Raw genomic sequence first — 17,114 nt, 5'->3', positions numbered from 1 at the left:
AATCATGCAAGACATCATGAATAGCACACCTACACACAAAAGAAGAAATACTTGTACCCAATGCGATCAAGGGGATTGTCAATCCCCTCGGCGGTTACCTGCAAGCATCAAGTATGATGATGGTAGATGGATAAACAAATAACACAAATAAAATAACGATAAATAAATTGTAGAAAGGTATTTTTGGATTTTAATATATGATAAAGATAGACTCGGGGGTCATAGTTTTCACTAGAGGCTTCTCTCTCGAACAAAAAGCATACAATGGGTACACAAATTGTTCTTGGGCAATTGATAGGAAAGCGCATAGTTATGACGATATCCAAGGCAATGATCATGTACATAGGCATCACGTTCGAGAAAGTACACCGGCTCCTGCCTGCATCTACTACTATTACTCCACACATCGACTGCTATCCAACATACATCTAGAGTATTAAGTTCATAAAGAACGGAGTAACGCCTTAAGCAAGATGACATGATGCAGACAAAGTAAACTGATATGTCCATTTTGCATCATGTTTTATTACTATTATTTATGATGCTTTTATCCATAATAATGCTTTTTGGAGTAATTTCAAAGCCTTTTCTCTCATAATTTGCAAGGTACACACCAAGAGGGAGAATTCTGGCAGCTGGAAATCTGGACCTAGAAAAGCTACGTCAGGCCACCTATTCTGCGCAACTCCAAACAAGCTGAAACTTCACGAAGATTTTTTATGGATTATTTAATAATTATTGGAGCAAATAACTACTAGAGGGGGCCCACCAGGTGGGCACAACCCACCTAGGCGCGCCAGGGAGCCCAGGCACGCCCTGGTGGGTTGTGCTCTCCTCGGCCCACCTCCGGTGCCCATCTTTTGGTATATAAGTCATTTTGACCTAGAAAGAAAGTAAGGGGAGGACTTTCCGGACGGAGCCCCGCCGTCTCGAGGCGGGACTTGGGCAGGAGCACTTTTGCCCTCCGGCGAAGCGATTCCGCCGGGTGAACTTCCCTCCCGGAGGGGGAAATCATCGTCATCATCATCACCAACAACTCTCCCATCTTGGGGAGATCAATATCCATCAAGATCTTCAATATCACCATCTCCTCTCAAACCCTAGTTCATCTCCTGTGTTCAATCTTGTTACCGGAACTACAGATTGGTGCTTGTGGGTGACTAGTAGTGTTGATTACATCTTGTAGTTGATTACTATATGGTATGTTTGGTGGAAGATTATATGTTCAGATCCATTATTCTAATTAATACTCCTATGATCATGAGCATGTTTATAATTTGTGAGTAGTTACCTTTGTTCTTGAGGTCACGGGAGAAATCATGTTGCAAGTAATCATGTGAATTTGATATGTGTTCGATATTTTGATAGTATGTATGTTGTGATTCCCTTAGTTGTGTCATGTGAACGTCGACTACATGACACTTCACCATAATTGGGCCTAAGGGAATGCATTGTGGAGTAGCAATTAGATGATGGGTTGCGAGAGTGACAGAAGCTTAAATCCCAGTTTATGCACTATCCCGTAAGGGACCGATTGGATCCAAAAGTTTAATGCTATGGTTAGAATTTATTCTTAATACTTTTCTCGTAGTTGCGGATGCTTGCGGGAGGGTTAATTATAAGTAGGGGGTTTGTTCAAGTAAGAACAACACCTAAGCACCGGTCCACCCACTTATCAAATTATCAAAGTACTGAACACGAATTAAACCAACATGATGAAAGTGACTAGATGAAATTCCTGTGTACCCTCAAGAACGCTTTGCTTATCATAAGAGACCGTTTTGGCCTGTCCTTTGCCTCAAGAGGATTGGGCAACCTTGCTGCACTTTTTTTACTACTATCATTACTTGCTCGTTACAAATTATCTTGCTATCAAACTACTCCGCTACTTACAATTTCAGCACCTGCAGACATCACCTTGCTGAAAACCACTTGTCATTTCCTTCTGCTCCTTGTTGGTTTCGACACTCTTACTTATCGAAAAGAGCTACAATTGATCCCCTATACTTGTGGGTCATCAAGGCTATGTTCTGGCGCCGTTGTCAGGGAGTGAAGCGCCTTTGGTAAGTGGAATTTGGTAAGGAAACATTTATATAGTGTGCTGAAATTTATTGTCACTTGTTACTAAGGAAAACAATCCTTTGAGGGGTTTGTTCGGGTATCTTCACCTAGACCAGAACCACAATTAGCTACCCCTCAACCTACTGCACCTACTAAAAATATTGAATATGAAATTCCTTCAGGTATGATAGAACAACTGCTAGCTAATCCTTATGCAGGAGATGGAACCGAACATCCTGATATGCACTTGATATATGTGGAACAAATTTGTGGATTGTTTAAGCTTGCAGGTTTACCCAGAGATAAAGTTATGAAAAAGGTTTTCCCTTTATCTTTGAAGGTAAAAGCATTGGCATGGTATGGGCTATGCGATGATATTGGATCTTGGAATTGGAATCGTTTGAAATTGGAGTTCCACCAAAAAATTTATCCTATGCATCTAGTTCATCGTGATCGGAATTATATATATATATAATTCCGATCATGATGAACTATATATATATATAATTTTTGGCCTCGTGAAGGAGAAAGTATCTCTAGCTTGGGGGAGGCTTAAGTCAATGTTATTTTCATGCCCCAATCATGAGCTCTTAAGAGAAATTATTATCCAGAATTTTTATGCTTGGCTTTCTCGTACTGATCAAACCATGCTTGATACTTCTTGTGCTGGTTCTTTTATGAAGAAGACTATTGAATTCCGGTGGGATCTTTTAGAAAGAATTAAATGAAACTCTGAAGATTGGGAACTCGACAAAGGTAAAGAGTCAGGTATTAAACGTAAGTTTGATTATGTTAAATCTTTTATGGATACTGATGCTTTTCAAAAGTTTAGCACTAAATATGGACTTGAGTCTGAGATAGTAGCCTCCTTTTGTGATTCATTTGCTACTCATTTTGGACTCCCTAAATAGAAGTGGTTTAAATATCACCCACCTATTAAAGAAGAAACTAAAGAACTGGTACTAGTTAAATAAGAAACTATACTTTATAATATTGATCGAGTTGTTCCTTCTGCTTATATTGAGGAACCACCTTTCCCTGTTACAATAAAGGAACATGTGAAAATTTCAACTATGGTTAACAAAAGCTATATTAGAACACCTAAGGCTGATGAACAAATTAAAGTAGAACCTAGTGTTGCTATGGTTAAAGATCTCTTAGAAGAAGATATGGATGGGCATGTTACTTACTTCTGTGAAGAAGCTGCTAGAATTGCCAAACCTAGTAAGAAATATAAACATAGACATGTTGTTGGCATGCCTGTCATCTCAGTTAAAATAGGAGATCGCTGCTGTCATGGTTTATGTGACATAGCTGCTAGTATGAGTGCTATTCCTTATACCTTATATCAAGAAATTATGAATGACATAACACCCGCAGAGATAGAAGAAATATATGTTACTATTAAACTTGCTAATAGAGACACAATATCACCAATTGGGATTGTTAGAGATGTTGAAGTCTTGTGTGGGAAAATAAAATACCCTACTGATTTTCCTGTTCTTGGTTCCCCGAAAGACGACTTTGTCCCATTATCTTTGATAGACCTTTCTTGAACACCGTTAATGCTAGAATAGATTGTGAGAAACAAACTGTCGGTGTTAGTTTTGGTAATGAGTCTCATGAGTTTAATTTTTCCAAGTTTAGTAGAAATCTTCATGAAAAAGAATTGCCTAGTAAGGATGAATTAATTGGTCTTGCTTCTATTGTTGTACCATCTACTGATCCTTTAGAACAATATTTTCTAGACCATGAAAATGATTTTCATATGCATGAAAGAAATGAAATAGATAAGATTTTCTTTGAACAATGTCCTCTGCTTAAACACAATTTTCCTATTGAAACTCTAGGAGGTCCTCCTCCACCTAAAGGTGATCTTGTGTGTGAATTAAAACAATTGCCAGACACTTTGAAATATGCTTATCTTGATGAAAAGAAGATATATCCTTTTATTATTAGTGCTAACCTTTCAGAACATGAAGAAGAAAGATTATTGAAAGTTCTAAGGAAGCACCGAGGTGCTATTGGATATACTCTTGATGATTTGAATGGCATTAGTCCCACTCTATGTCAGCATAAAATAAATATGGAACCTGATGCTAAACCCGTTGTTGATCACCAACGTCAGTTAAATCTGAAGATGAAAGAAGTGGTAAGAACGGAAATATTAGAACTTCTGGAAGCAGGTATAATTGATGGCCCACAAGTATAGGGGGTGTATCATAGTCCTTTTGATAAGTAAGAGTGTCGAACCCAACGACGAGTGGAAGGAAATGATAAGCGGTTTCCAGCAAGGTATTCTCTGCAACTACTGAAATAAGTGGTAACAGATAGTTTTGTGATAGGATAATTTGTAACGAGCAACAAGTAACAAAAGTAAATAAGGTGCAGCAAGGTGGCCCAATACTTTTTGTAGCAAAGGACAAGCCTGGACAAACTCCTATATACAGAAAAGCGCTCACGAGGACACATGGGAATATCGTCAAGCTAGTTTTCATCACGCTCATATGATTCGCGTTCGGTACTTTGATAATTTGGTATGTGGGTGGACCGGTGCTTGGGTGTTGCCCTTACTTGGATAAGCATCCCACTTATGATTAACCTCTATTGCAAGCATCCGCAACTACAACAAAAGTATTAAGGTAAACCAAACCATAGCATGAAACATATGGATCCAAATCAGCCCCTTACGAAGCAACGCATAAACTAGGGTTTAAGCTTTTGTCACTCTGGCAACCCATCATCTACTTATTACTTCCCAATGCCTTCCTCTAGGCCCAAATAATGGTGAAGTGTTATGTAGTCGACGTTCACATAACACCACTAGAGGACAGACAACATACATCTCATCAAAATATCGAACGAATACCAAATTCACATGACTACTAATAGCAAGACTTCTCCCATGTCCTCAGGAACAAACGTAACTACTCACAAAGCATAAACATGTTCATAATCAGAGGGGTATTAATATGCATATAGGATTAGAACATATGATCTTCCACCAAATAAACCAACTAGCATCAACTACAAGGAGTAATTAACACTACTAGCACTAATCCCGGACTTGAAGACAAGAATTGGATACAAGAGATGAAGTAGGGTTTTGAGAGGAGATGGTGCTGATGAAGATGTTGATGGAGATTTCCCTCTCCCGATGAGAGGAGCGTTGGTGATGACGATGGCAATGATTTCCCCCTCCCGGAGAGAAGTTTCCCTGGCAGAACAGCTCTGCCGGAGCCCTAGATTGGATCCGCCAAGGTTCCGCCTCGTGGCGGCGGAGTTTTGTCCGAGAAGATGGCTTATGATTTTTTCCTCATGAAAGACTTCATATAGCAGAAGATGACCACCAGGGGGCCCACGAGGTAGGGGGCGCGCCCAGGGGGTAGGGCGCGGCCCCACCCTCGTGGGCAGGGTGTGGCCCCCCTAGTGAACTTCTTGCGCTTAGTATTTTTTATATATTTTGAAAACGTCTTCCGTGAAGTTTCAGGACTTTTGGAGCTGTGCAGGATAGGTCTCTAATATTTGCTCCTTTTCCAGCCCAGAATCCCAGCTGTCGGCATTCTCCCTCTTTATGTAAACCTTGTAAAATAAGAGAGAATAGGCATAAGTATTGTGACATAATGTGTAATAACAACCCGTAATGCAATAAATATCGATATAAAAGCATGATGCAAAATGGACGTATCAACTCCCCCAAGCTTAGACCTCGCTTGTCCTCAAGCGAAAGCCGAAATTAAAAAATATGTCCACATGTTTAGAGATAGAGGTGTCGATAAAAATAAAATACAGACATGAGGGCATCATGATTGTTCTTAGAACAGCAACTTATATAATTCTTGTCATATGATTTCTTATGCTAGAGTAATAATTCAATCACAATTTCAAGTATGAATCGTAAACTTCATTGAAAACTAACAAACTATAATCTCAGTCATTGGTGCAATTGCAATTTATGATAACATAGGAAAGAGTCAATGTATAAGAGCTTTTCAGCAAGTCCACATACTCAACTATCATATAGTCTTTCACAATTGCTGACACTCACACAATACTTATGGGTATGGAGTTTTAATCGGACACAGAGAAAGATAGGGGCTTATAGTTTTGCCTCCCAACGTTTTACCTCAAGGGTAATGTCAACAATAATAGTTCATGAAAACTCACATCCAATTAGCCATATATACCAGGATCTTTCCAACATACTGTGCTTTCCAAAGGATAAAATGTAAAAAAGAAGGGTGAAGATCACCATGACTCTTATGCAATGTAGGAGATAAAGGTAAAAGATAGGCCCTTCGTAGAGGGAAGCAGAGGTTGTCATGCGCTTTTATAGTTGGATGCACAAAATCTTAATGCGAAAGAACCTCACTTTATATTGCCACTTGTGATACGGACCTTTATTATGCAGTTTGTCGCTTTTATTTCTTCCATATCACACGATCGTATAAAGCTTATTTCTCCCACACTAATAAGTCATACATATTTAGAGAGCAATTTTTATTGCTTGCACCGATGACAACTTACTTGGAGGATCTTACTCAATCCATAGGTAGGTATGGTGGACTCTCATGGCAAAAATGGTTTTAAGGGTATTTGGAAGCACAAGTAGTATCTCTACTTGGTGCGATGAATTTGGCTAGCATGAGGGGGAAAGGCAAGCTCAAACATGTTGGATGATCCATGACAATATAATTTTGTCTCAGATGGAAGAAAACATAACCCATTACGTTGTCTTCCTTGTCCAACATCAACTCTTTAACATGTCATATTTTAATGAGTGCTCACAATCATAAAAGATGTCCAAGATAGTATATTTATATGTGAAGACCTCTCTTTCTTTATTACTTCCTATTAATTGCAATGATGACCAAAACTATGTTTGTCAACTCTTAACAACTTTTATTCATCATACTTTTTCTATGTGAGCTCATTACTCTCTATAAGATCCACATGATCTCTTTGTTTCTTTTTATTTCTTTCTCTTTTCTCTTATTCCCTTAGGATCATGGCAAAATAATTAAGCCCTTGACTCAACACTAATCTTTATTATATAGCTCACGGACTCGATTACATAGAGGAATTATAAATCAAAACTCACAACTAGATCATACTAAGAAATTTTATTCTACTAGATCAAGATATTACCAAAAGGATCGAACTAAGAAAAACGGTAAAGATAAAAGTGATGGTGATACGATACTGGGGCACTCCCCCAAGCTTGGCAGTTGCCAAGGGGAGTGCCCATACCAGATACTCAATTCTTCTTTGTTGGTGGAGAAGGTGATGGTTTTGTTGATGGCGTAGGCTTGTCGTCCTTCTTCCAAGGCATAGGCTCACCATCATAGAAGGATGATCGAGTCTCCTGAAACCTCAAATCTGCAGCCAAACTCATCCTCTTGAATCTATATTCATACTCATAGTTTTGATTTTGCAGGTCATAGATCTCGGCTTGGAGGTGCTCGTTTTTTCTCATGAAGCTTGAAGATGGCCTCCCCAATGTCCTTGACGTCCAGCTTGTGGTTGTTGGTGAACTCCGTGATCATAATGTGATTGGAATCGAGTCCACGCTCCACCATCTCCTGACACTTGAAAACTCCTTGCTCCAATGCCTCGAGCCTTGCCTCCGTGCTTCCGGTCTTCCTTGGTCCCTCAGCATCGCGGATGTGCAACAACCCCTCATGCATCTCAATGGTTTGAGGGTGTTGCAACACTTCTGTGAGGTAGGGGTTGATGACCTTCTCAAAGAACTGGTCCTTGGGGGCACTTGAAGACGACATGAGGACCTGGATCTGTCAGAAAAACAGCTCGAAACAAAAATAGGAGATTTTTGCATGATACGGGAGTCAAAACCCCCGGGAAAATATATAATGAATTTTTACTGACCAAAATACGTGTCGTGTATGAAAATGGAGTCCGGAGAGCACACGAGGTAGGGGGCGCGCCCAGTAGGGTAGGGCGCGCCCTCCAGCCTCGTTGAGGCCTCGTGTCCTTCCTGGACTGCTTCTTATTTTTCTATTTTTCTAAATATTCCAAAACAGAGAAATATTACCTTAAAAATTGTTTTGGAGTCGGTTTACTTACCGTACCACATACCTATTCCTTTTCGGAGTCTGAAACGTTCTGGAAAGTGTCCCTTATGTATTCCTCCAGGGTTACAGTTTCAATAACATTGGTTTCAACATTTATGGGATTACCTGAGATATAATGTTTGATTCTTTGACCGTTCACTACCTTCGGATTTGTGCCTTCGAAGTTGATTTTTATGGCACCGGAACGATAGCCCTCCTCGATAACCTAAGGACCTTCCCATTTAGAGAGAAGTTTTCCTGCAAAAAATCTTAAATGAGAGTTATATAGCAATACATAATCACCTACGTTAAACTCACGCTTTTGTATCCTTTTATCATGCCATCTTTTAACTTTTTCTTTAAACAACTTGGCATTTTCATAGGCTTGGGTTCTCCATTCATCGAGTGAGCTAATATCAAATAACCTCTTCTCACCGGCAAGTTTAAAATCATAATTGAGCTCTTTAATAGCCCAATATGCCTTGTGTTCTAGTTCGAGAGGTAAGTGACATGCTTTTCCATAAACCATTTTATACGGAGACATACCCATAGGATTTTTATATGCAGTTCAATAGGCCCATAATGCATCATCAAGTTTCTTGGACCAATTCTTTCTAGACCTACTGACAGTTTTTTGCAAAATTAATTTGAGCTCTCTATTATTCAATTCTACTTGACCACTAGACTATGGGTGATAAGGAGATGCAATTCTATGATTAACACCATATTTAGCAAGCATTTTACGGAAAGCACCATGAATAAAATGTGAACCACCATCAGTCATTAAATATCTAGGGACTCCAAATCTTGGAAAAATAACTTCTTTAAGCATTTTAATAGAAGTGTTATGATCAGCACTACTAGTTGGAATAGCTTCTACCCACTTAGTAAATTAATCAACAACAACTAAAATATGTGTATAACCATTAGAGGAAGGAAAAGGTCCCATATAGTCAAAGCCCCAAACATCAAATGGTTCGATAACGAGTGAATAGTTCATAGGCATTTCTTGACGTCTAGTAATATTACCAATTCTTTGACATTCATCATGAGATAAGACAAACTTACGGGCATCCTTGAAGAGAGTAGGTCAATAAAAACCAGATTGCAATACCTTATGTGCAGTTCTATCTCCAGCATGGTGTCCTCCATAAGCTTCGGAGTGACACTTGCGTAGGATCTGTTCCTATTCATGCTCAGGTACACAATGTCTAATAACACCATCTACTCCTTCTTTATAAAGATGTGGGTCATCCCAAAAGTAGTGCCTCAAATCATAGAAGAACTTTTTCTTTTGCTGGTATGTGAAACTAGGTGGTATAAACTTAGCAACATTGTAATTAGCATAGTTAGCATACCATGGAGCAGTATGAGAAACATTTATGACATTTAATTGCTCACCAGGAAAGCTATCATCAATAGGTAGTGGGTCATCAAGCACATTTTCTAACCTAGACAAGTTGTCTGCAACGGGGTTCTCAGCTCCCTTTCTATCAACAATATGTAAGTCAAATTCTTGTAGCAAGAGAACCCATCTAATAAGTCTAGGTTTAGCATCTTTATTTTCCATAAGATATTTAATAGCAGCATGATCAGTGTGAATAGTTACTTTAGAATCAACAATATAAGGTCTGAACTTATCACAAGCAAATACAACGGCTAAGAATTCTTTTCAGTAGTAGCATAATTTCATTGAGCATTGTCTAGGGTTTTACTAGCATATTGAATAACGTTTAATTTCTTATCAACTCTTTGCCCTAGAACAGCACCTACAGCATAATCACTAGCATCACACATAATTTCAAAGGGTAAATTCCAATTAGGTGGCTGAACAATAGGTGCAGAGATTAATGCTTTCTTAAGTATTTCAAATGCTTCTACACAATCATCATCAAAGACAAATGGTATATCTTTTTGTAATAAATTAGTTAGAGGCCGAGAAATTTTTGAGAAGTCCTTAATGAACCTCCTATAAAATCCGGCGTGACCAAGGAAACTTCCTATACCTTTGATGTCCTTGGGACATGGCATCTTCTCAATAGCATCAACCTTGGCTTTATCAACTTCAATACCTCTTTCAGAAACTTTATGCCCCAAGACAATACCTTCATTAACCATAAAGTGGCACTTTTACCAATTCAATACAAGATTAGTTTCTTCACATCTCTGCAAAACTCGATCAAGGTTGCTCAAGCAATCATCAAAAGAAGATCCATAGATGGAGAAATTGTCCATGAAAACCTCACAAATCTTTTCACAAAAGTCAGAGAATATAGCCATCATGCATCTTTGAAAGGTAGAAGGTGCATTACATAAACCAAAAGGCATACATATATAAGCAAAAGTACCAAAAGGGCAAGTAAAAGTAGTCTTTTATTGATCCTTGGCTGACACGGGTATTTGAGAGAAACCAGAATAACCATCCAGAAAGCAAAAATGTGTATGTTTGGATAATCTTTCTAGCATTTGATCGATAAAAGGTAAGGGGTAATGGTCCTTTTTAGTGGCCTTATTTAATTTGCGAAAATCAATTACCATCCTATAACCTGTAATAATTCTTTGAGGAATCAATTCATCTTTATCATTAGGAACGATAGTAATACCTCCCTTCTTAGGGACACAATGGACAGGACTTACCCACTGACTATCAGCAACGGGATAGATTATACCTGCCTCAAGGAGCTTTAGTATTTCCTTTCTTACCACTTCTTTCATTTTAGGATTCAGCCGTCGTTGATGATCACGAACTGGTTTAGCATCTTCTTCCAAATTTATTTTATGTTGACATAGAGTGGGACTAATGTTGTAGCGACCCGACCTCAAACGGTCAAGTCTCTGTGCTTCAGTGTCATCCCTGGATCGGTAATGCTGACACACAGAGTACTCGAAGGATTTATAACAGAGTAGCAATCACACACTTATTACATCGAATGTCTCAAAAGAGAACTTATTACAATAAATATGGCTTAAGGCCATCTAATACGATAACAACGGAAGGCTTGGAAGATAAAGTGAGTCCATCAACTCCAACGGATAGCTGAGCTGCACGGCAACGACCTAACGAACCTTACTCCTCGTCTGAAAAGTCTGCAACATAATATGTTGCAGCCCAAAAACGGGTCAGCACATGGAATGTGCTGGCAATATAACACAGTAGAGCAAGAACAGAGTAATGCTATCACTACATGCATATTTGGCTGGTGGAAAGCTCTATGGTTATAGTTTTGCGAAAAGCCAATTTTTCTCTACAACAAAGGAATAGATTTTAATTTAACTATCATGGTAGTTGAAACATCATTGAAGGTTCCTCCCACCCAATCCCAATTAAAGTAATTATCAACCCAACAATATTAAGTTAAAAAGTGATGAGATACTTAAGATACTCCAAGTACTAGATAGTCAAGATTGTCCATAACCAAGGACACGGCTAACCATGATTAGTTTATACACTCTACAGAGGTTTGCACACTTTTCCCCACAAGACTTAATCGCCTCCGTTGAATTTCTCGTACTACATGGTGTTTGAGAAAGGTATGACCGAGACATAGTCTTTCAGAAACATTAACTCTCTACTCCCGGCAGACCATACAAAACCTACAACCAGTACCTGCTGATCTACCTCTTCGAGAGCTTCACGTAACTTACTCAAGTATGTTAGAGCCCATAATAGCTTGTGGCTACACATGGAAATTTCTAGCATGAATCATCTCAGTTCCCTTTGAGCCTGGGTGGCGGTCCATAGGAAAATCACACGAAACCCCGGGATTTCCAAAAATACAGGCAACACTGGGTTCTCCAGGTGCCTCAATCCACCCAGATGTGTATTCAAGTTGCCACCTTGAGTTGAACCATTAATTAACAATCTCACATCTGTCATGGATTCCACTCACCCAAACCACGTCTACGAGCATAGCATAGCAATAAGCAACGCGTAGAAGTAACTCCCAAGGGTTTGAATGTAACAGGGCAATAGGTTCTACCTCATCAACTACTTCCCAACCCACATGTTAAAGACATCCTAAGCATGCAATGTTTGAGGATTGAATCTAATGCACAAAAACTAGGTATGGAAAAAGTATGATCAATGTGTTACTTGCCTTGCTGACGATCCGCGAAACCTAGGGACTCCAAATAGCACGCTTCGCACTCCGAGAATTCTATCACAAACAAACAATAGCATACATAAGCAATCAAGCAAAGAAAACACAGGTAAATCTCAAATAAGAAGATCTAACCAGAAAGTTCAACTTAAGAACTCCGGTTTGCAAAAAGAATCAAATCAAACGGAGCAACGAAACTCAAACGGTGAAAGAAACAAGACTCGTTTACTAATCTTGACTAAGGTAAAATTTTACAGTAGCAAAATCTTGTTTAAGTGGATTAAACATAAAGAGGGTCTTGAGATGAAGATCTAGGCGCTTGAATCGCCTGATTCCGATAAACGAGCGAAAAGATAAAACTGAAACGAAAATCGGATCAGAAATCGCAATCAGAAATAATCACGGAAAAAATCCGATAAAAGAAAACTGACGAACAGGCTAAGGAACGAGCGTTCGTTATGTGTAACTAACGAGCGAAAACCGTTCGTTTAAACGAACATACGGACGAACGTCCACTAAAGAGAAAAACCAGGAAAAACCGGCGAACCGATCTAAAATAAGCGAACTAGGGTTTTTCTGTCACATCCCTGCTTTTAGTCATGCATTAGGATTGGCTGAACATGTGCATCATGTTTAAATTTCTTTTAAACTTGAAATGGGGCCTAATCAACCCCAACACCCCCTGAAAATGCTAATTTCCAACAATTGGAATTTCAATGAACCCAAAATGCCCTTCATAAAAGCCCACCATTTTTGGCCTTGACTAAAACCTCTGCGAAAAATGGTCTTGCAATTTATGGAGCCATTCTGGATTTTTGAACAAGCCATAAGTATTTGAATTTGGGCATTTTAAATGCTATAAATATTTTAAAGTGCTCAAATAATCTTGGAAGCATTTTTAGGCAGTTGAGAATATTCCCAATTGTGCCTCTGAATATTTCCAGAGTTTTTGGAAATGAAATAGTATTTATTCTATTTCAATACACATAGCAGGAAATAAATAAAAGCAAAACAGAAAAGAGAGAGAGAGTGTTAGAGCTTACCTGTCGCCCTGGCCTGGCCCAGCTCGGCCCAGCCCACTGGCTACCGCCAGTCATCCCCCTCCTCTCGCCAGGAGGACGTGAGGCGCGTGGCCGGCGCCCGCAGCCACACGCCGGCCACCTCCTGCTTCTACCGACACCCAGGACATCGTCTACGAGTGCCACACACTCTCCCTCGTCCCCCTCTCACTTTCCCCACTCTTCCCGTGCCACTCTCCCTCCTCTGGCTCTCTCCCCATCCCCTCCCGAGAGGAGCTCGTCGCCACCGTCGCCGTCCACTGCGGCCATCGACCCTCTCTCGTCTCTTCGATGTGTCCCCGAGCACCGCCGACGTCTTCCTCTTCCTCACGGGCGAGCCACGACGCCTCGGACGCACTGCAACGCCACTAGCATCGTCTTCTTCCACCTCGGTCCGCCGAGATCGCCGGCGACCGTACGCCTCCCATGATGCCTCCCCGAGCTCTCTGAGGCCACCGCTACACTCCCCGTGAGCTCCTTCTCCGTTCCCCTCTCTTTCCTTGCCATTTTCTCCCTCTAACCGCGGGCTCCGTTGAGCCCGAGAGCTCGGCTCCGCCGGCCATGTCGCCGCCGTGGCCACAGGCGCGTAAGCTCGATTCCGAGCGCGTCACCACACTCACCACGTTTCTAGGAGCCTAATGCACCACTCCCCGCGCCTCGCCATGTCCCGTAGCTTCGGGTTTATCCTCGCCCGAACTCCGGCGACCGCCAAGGTCGTCGCCGGCGTCATTTCCGGCCTCCCCGAGCTCCACTTCCACCACCAAGCGCCACGGCTTGCCCCCAGCTATGCGTAGGACCAAACCGCAGTCGGTTTGGTCGACTGTGGGCAAAAACCGAGCCCCTCCGCCGTGTCTGTTGTCGTCGGCGTCAAGCCGCCGGCGAGTTGACCACATTTTGACCCGTGGACTGACGTGTGGGCCCAGGTTGACTTCCCCCTAAGCCTATGACAGGTGGGGCCGACCTGTTAATTAGTTTAGGATTAGTGCTAACTAATTTTAGTTAGATTAGGTCACTGACATGTGGGCCCAGGCCCCACTGGCAGTTAGTTAGTGTTAACTTAATCCTGTTAGTTAGCTGAGACACTGACAGACAGGGCCCACCAGTCAGGTTTGACTGGCCCTGGCGCCTTTGACTCACTGACGTCATAGTGACGCAATGCTGACGCAATTATTCTTTTCTGGATTTACTTTTATATAGGAAATTCCAGAAAATAGCCAAAATCATAGAAAATCAACCATAGCTCCAAATCAAACAAGTTATATATGAAAAATGATCAGAAAAATTCAATCTATCCATCTGTAATGGTTTCATGCATGACAAACCACTTTAACCTTGCTGTTTAGGTGAAACAAGCTAATACACTTTTATTGCATAAGAACTTTAACCTTCATTTGAATCTTTGATTCAAATGGACCCATTTCAACTTGTTTCACATTGCATTAGGCAGGACACATCATTTTGCCATGTCATAGCATGCATCATATTGTTGCATATTGTCATGTGTTGATTATGTGATGTGCGTCCTTCGTGGTAGGTTCTGCCTCCGAGGATATCTCCGAGTATCCAACTGAAGGGCAGTACCCTACTACCACTCCATCAGGCAAGAAGCCCCATTGATCATACCGATACAATCCCATGTTCTTGCCTCTGCTCTCATTTACTGCATTAAGACAACAACATTTCAAACTGCTGTGTGCTACGGTAGTTGAACCCTTATCCTCTGCATGACCTGTCATTGCCACAGTAATTAGATGAAACCCACTAGCATGTGTAGGAGTTGATTGAGCCATGTATGTGTTTCCTACATTGCTATGCCTGCTATGCTTAGAGTTGTGTCACGTCTGGTTCATCTGGGTGATGGGCTAGAGTGAAATGATTATGTCGGTAATGTGAGGGATGTGTTGAACATGATTTGGTAAAGGTATCGATGAGAGGCCATGTAGGAGTACATGGTGGGTTGTTTCATTGAGGCATATTGGGCCCTGAAATATGACCCCGCTCGACTTACTGACCCCTCTCGCCCTCTGTCCAGGAGTTGCAACTAGTTTCTGGTGTTTGTCGGTTATGTGTTGGCGGTCGTGTGTAGCGCTGACCCTAGTGGTGGGCTATGATGCGGTAGATACACTATGGTCGGGTATGTCGGGCGCCCGTTTGGCGTCTCGGGACCCTGTACACATCGTTTGGGGCCGTTGAGGACACCCCGGCTGGGTTTCCTCGCGGATGGAACCTGAATAGGCGATAAACCTGGACTAGAGACTTGTGCGGTTAGTCAGGTCGTGATCTACACCCACGTCGGTTTTCGCTTGAAGTCTGCCGAGCACAGGTCGTGTGCAGACGCTAAGTGGTGGAAACATGTGTGACGAAGTACACCCCTGCAGGGTATAAAACTATTCGAATAGCCGTGTCCGCGGTAAAGGACTACTTGGTTGCCTATACAGTTCATAGACAAGTTAATGGATACTACTAAAAGACTCAAGATAAGTGTGAGTACCGAGGATGGCCCTCTCGTAGGATGACGAGGGAGGATCCCCGGTGGAGTATTGTGTTGGTGAGTAGTGGACTCGTGTGCGAAAACTATTTTACTAGTGGAGTCTCGTAGGATAGCTTAGCCAAGAGTCAAAGCTGGCTTGCTGCAATAACTCCACCACCTTCTTGAGAATGAGCATGTATAGTAGGTTCTGATGTAAGACTTGCTGAGTACCTTTGTACTCATGTTTGCTTAATTACTATTTTCAGACGACAACACCGCCCCCTCCGATGGGTTTTATGTAGATCTCGACGTCGATGAGTGACTTGCCACCCAGGTGGTGATCCTAGCCATGGAGGGCCCTATGTAGATAGACAGGCTTCGAGAAGCCTTCTTGCTTTCTAGTGTCTGTACTCAGACTATTAGCTTCCGCATGTGCTTGTATGCTTGTATGACTTGAGTGTCGGGTCATGTGACCCCTATCTGTATGAACATGTTATGTATGGCTCTTTGGAGCCTTTAAATAAAGTACTTGAGTTGTAGAGTTTTGTTGTGATGCCATGTTGTATTTGCACATATCGAGCATATTGTGTGTATGATTGAAATGCTTGGTATGTGTGGGATCCAACAATCTAGTTGTTTATCCTTGGCAGCCTTTCTTATGGGGAAATGTAGTCTAGTGCTCCTCGAGCCATAGTAGTCCGCTACAGCCCGGTTCACCGGAGTCCTGCTAGCCCAGCACTACTGCTCAGGACACTTGACTGGCCGGCATGTGTTTCACTTCGTTCCTATGTCTGTCCCTTCGGGGAAATGTCACGCGGTGACTTCCGGAGTCCTGCCTAGCCTGCTACAGCCCGGGTTCCCCGGAGTCCTGTTAGCCCAGTGCTACAGCCCGGATTCACACGCTGATGACCGACATGCTCGATGTGATTCACGTATGCGTGTCTCCATAGGTCTGTGCCGCTTTGGGTTCACGACTAGCCATGTCGGCCCAGGTTCTCTGTCATATGGATGCTAGCGACACTATCATATACGTGAGCCAAAAGGCGCAAATGGTCCCGGGCCATGGTAAGGTGACACCCATGGGGATACCGTGCGTGAGGCCACAATGTGATATGAGGTGTTACCGGCTAGATCGATGTGACTTGGAATCGGGGTCCTGACATTTTCTAAAAAATCCAAATCAGTTTTCTTAAAAAAACCGGCGGCGAACGGCTACCTCGTCGGGTCCGGCGAGACGCGGGGCGAGGCTGCGGCGGCGAGGCGCTGCTGCGCGGGAGCGGCGGAGGCGGCTTGCAGTGGCGGCGGCAAGGCGCGGGTGGCGGCATGGCTCGGGAGGCGGGCTGCGGTGGCGGTG

Source organism: Triticum dicoccoides, chromosome 4A, assembly GCF_002162155.2.
Source record: "Triticum dicoccoides isolate Atlit2015 ecotype Zavitan chromosome 4A, WEW_v2.0, whole genome shotgun sequence".
Classification (NCBI taxonomy): domain Eukaryota; kingdom Viridiplantae; phylum Streptophyta; class Magnoliopsida; order Poales; family Poaceae; genus Triticum; species Triticum dicoccoides.
Note: the sequence above shows the minus strand (reverse complement) of the source record.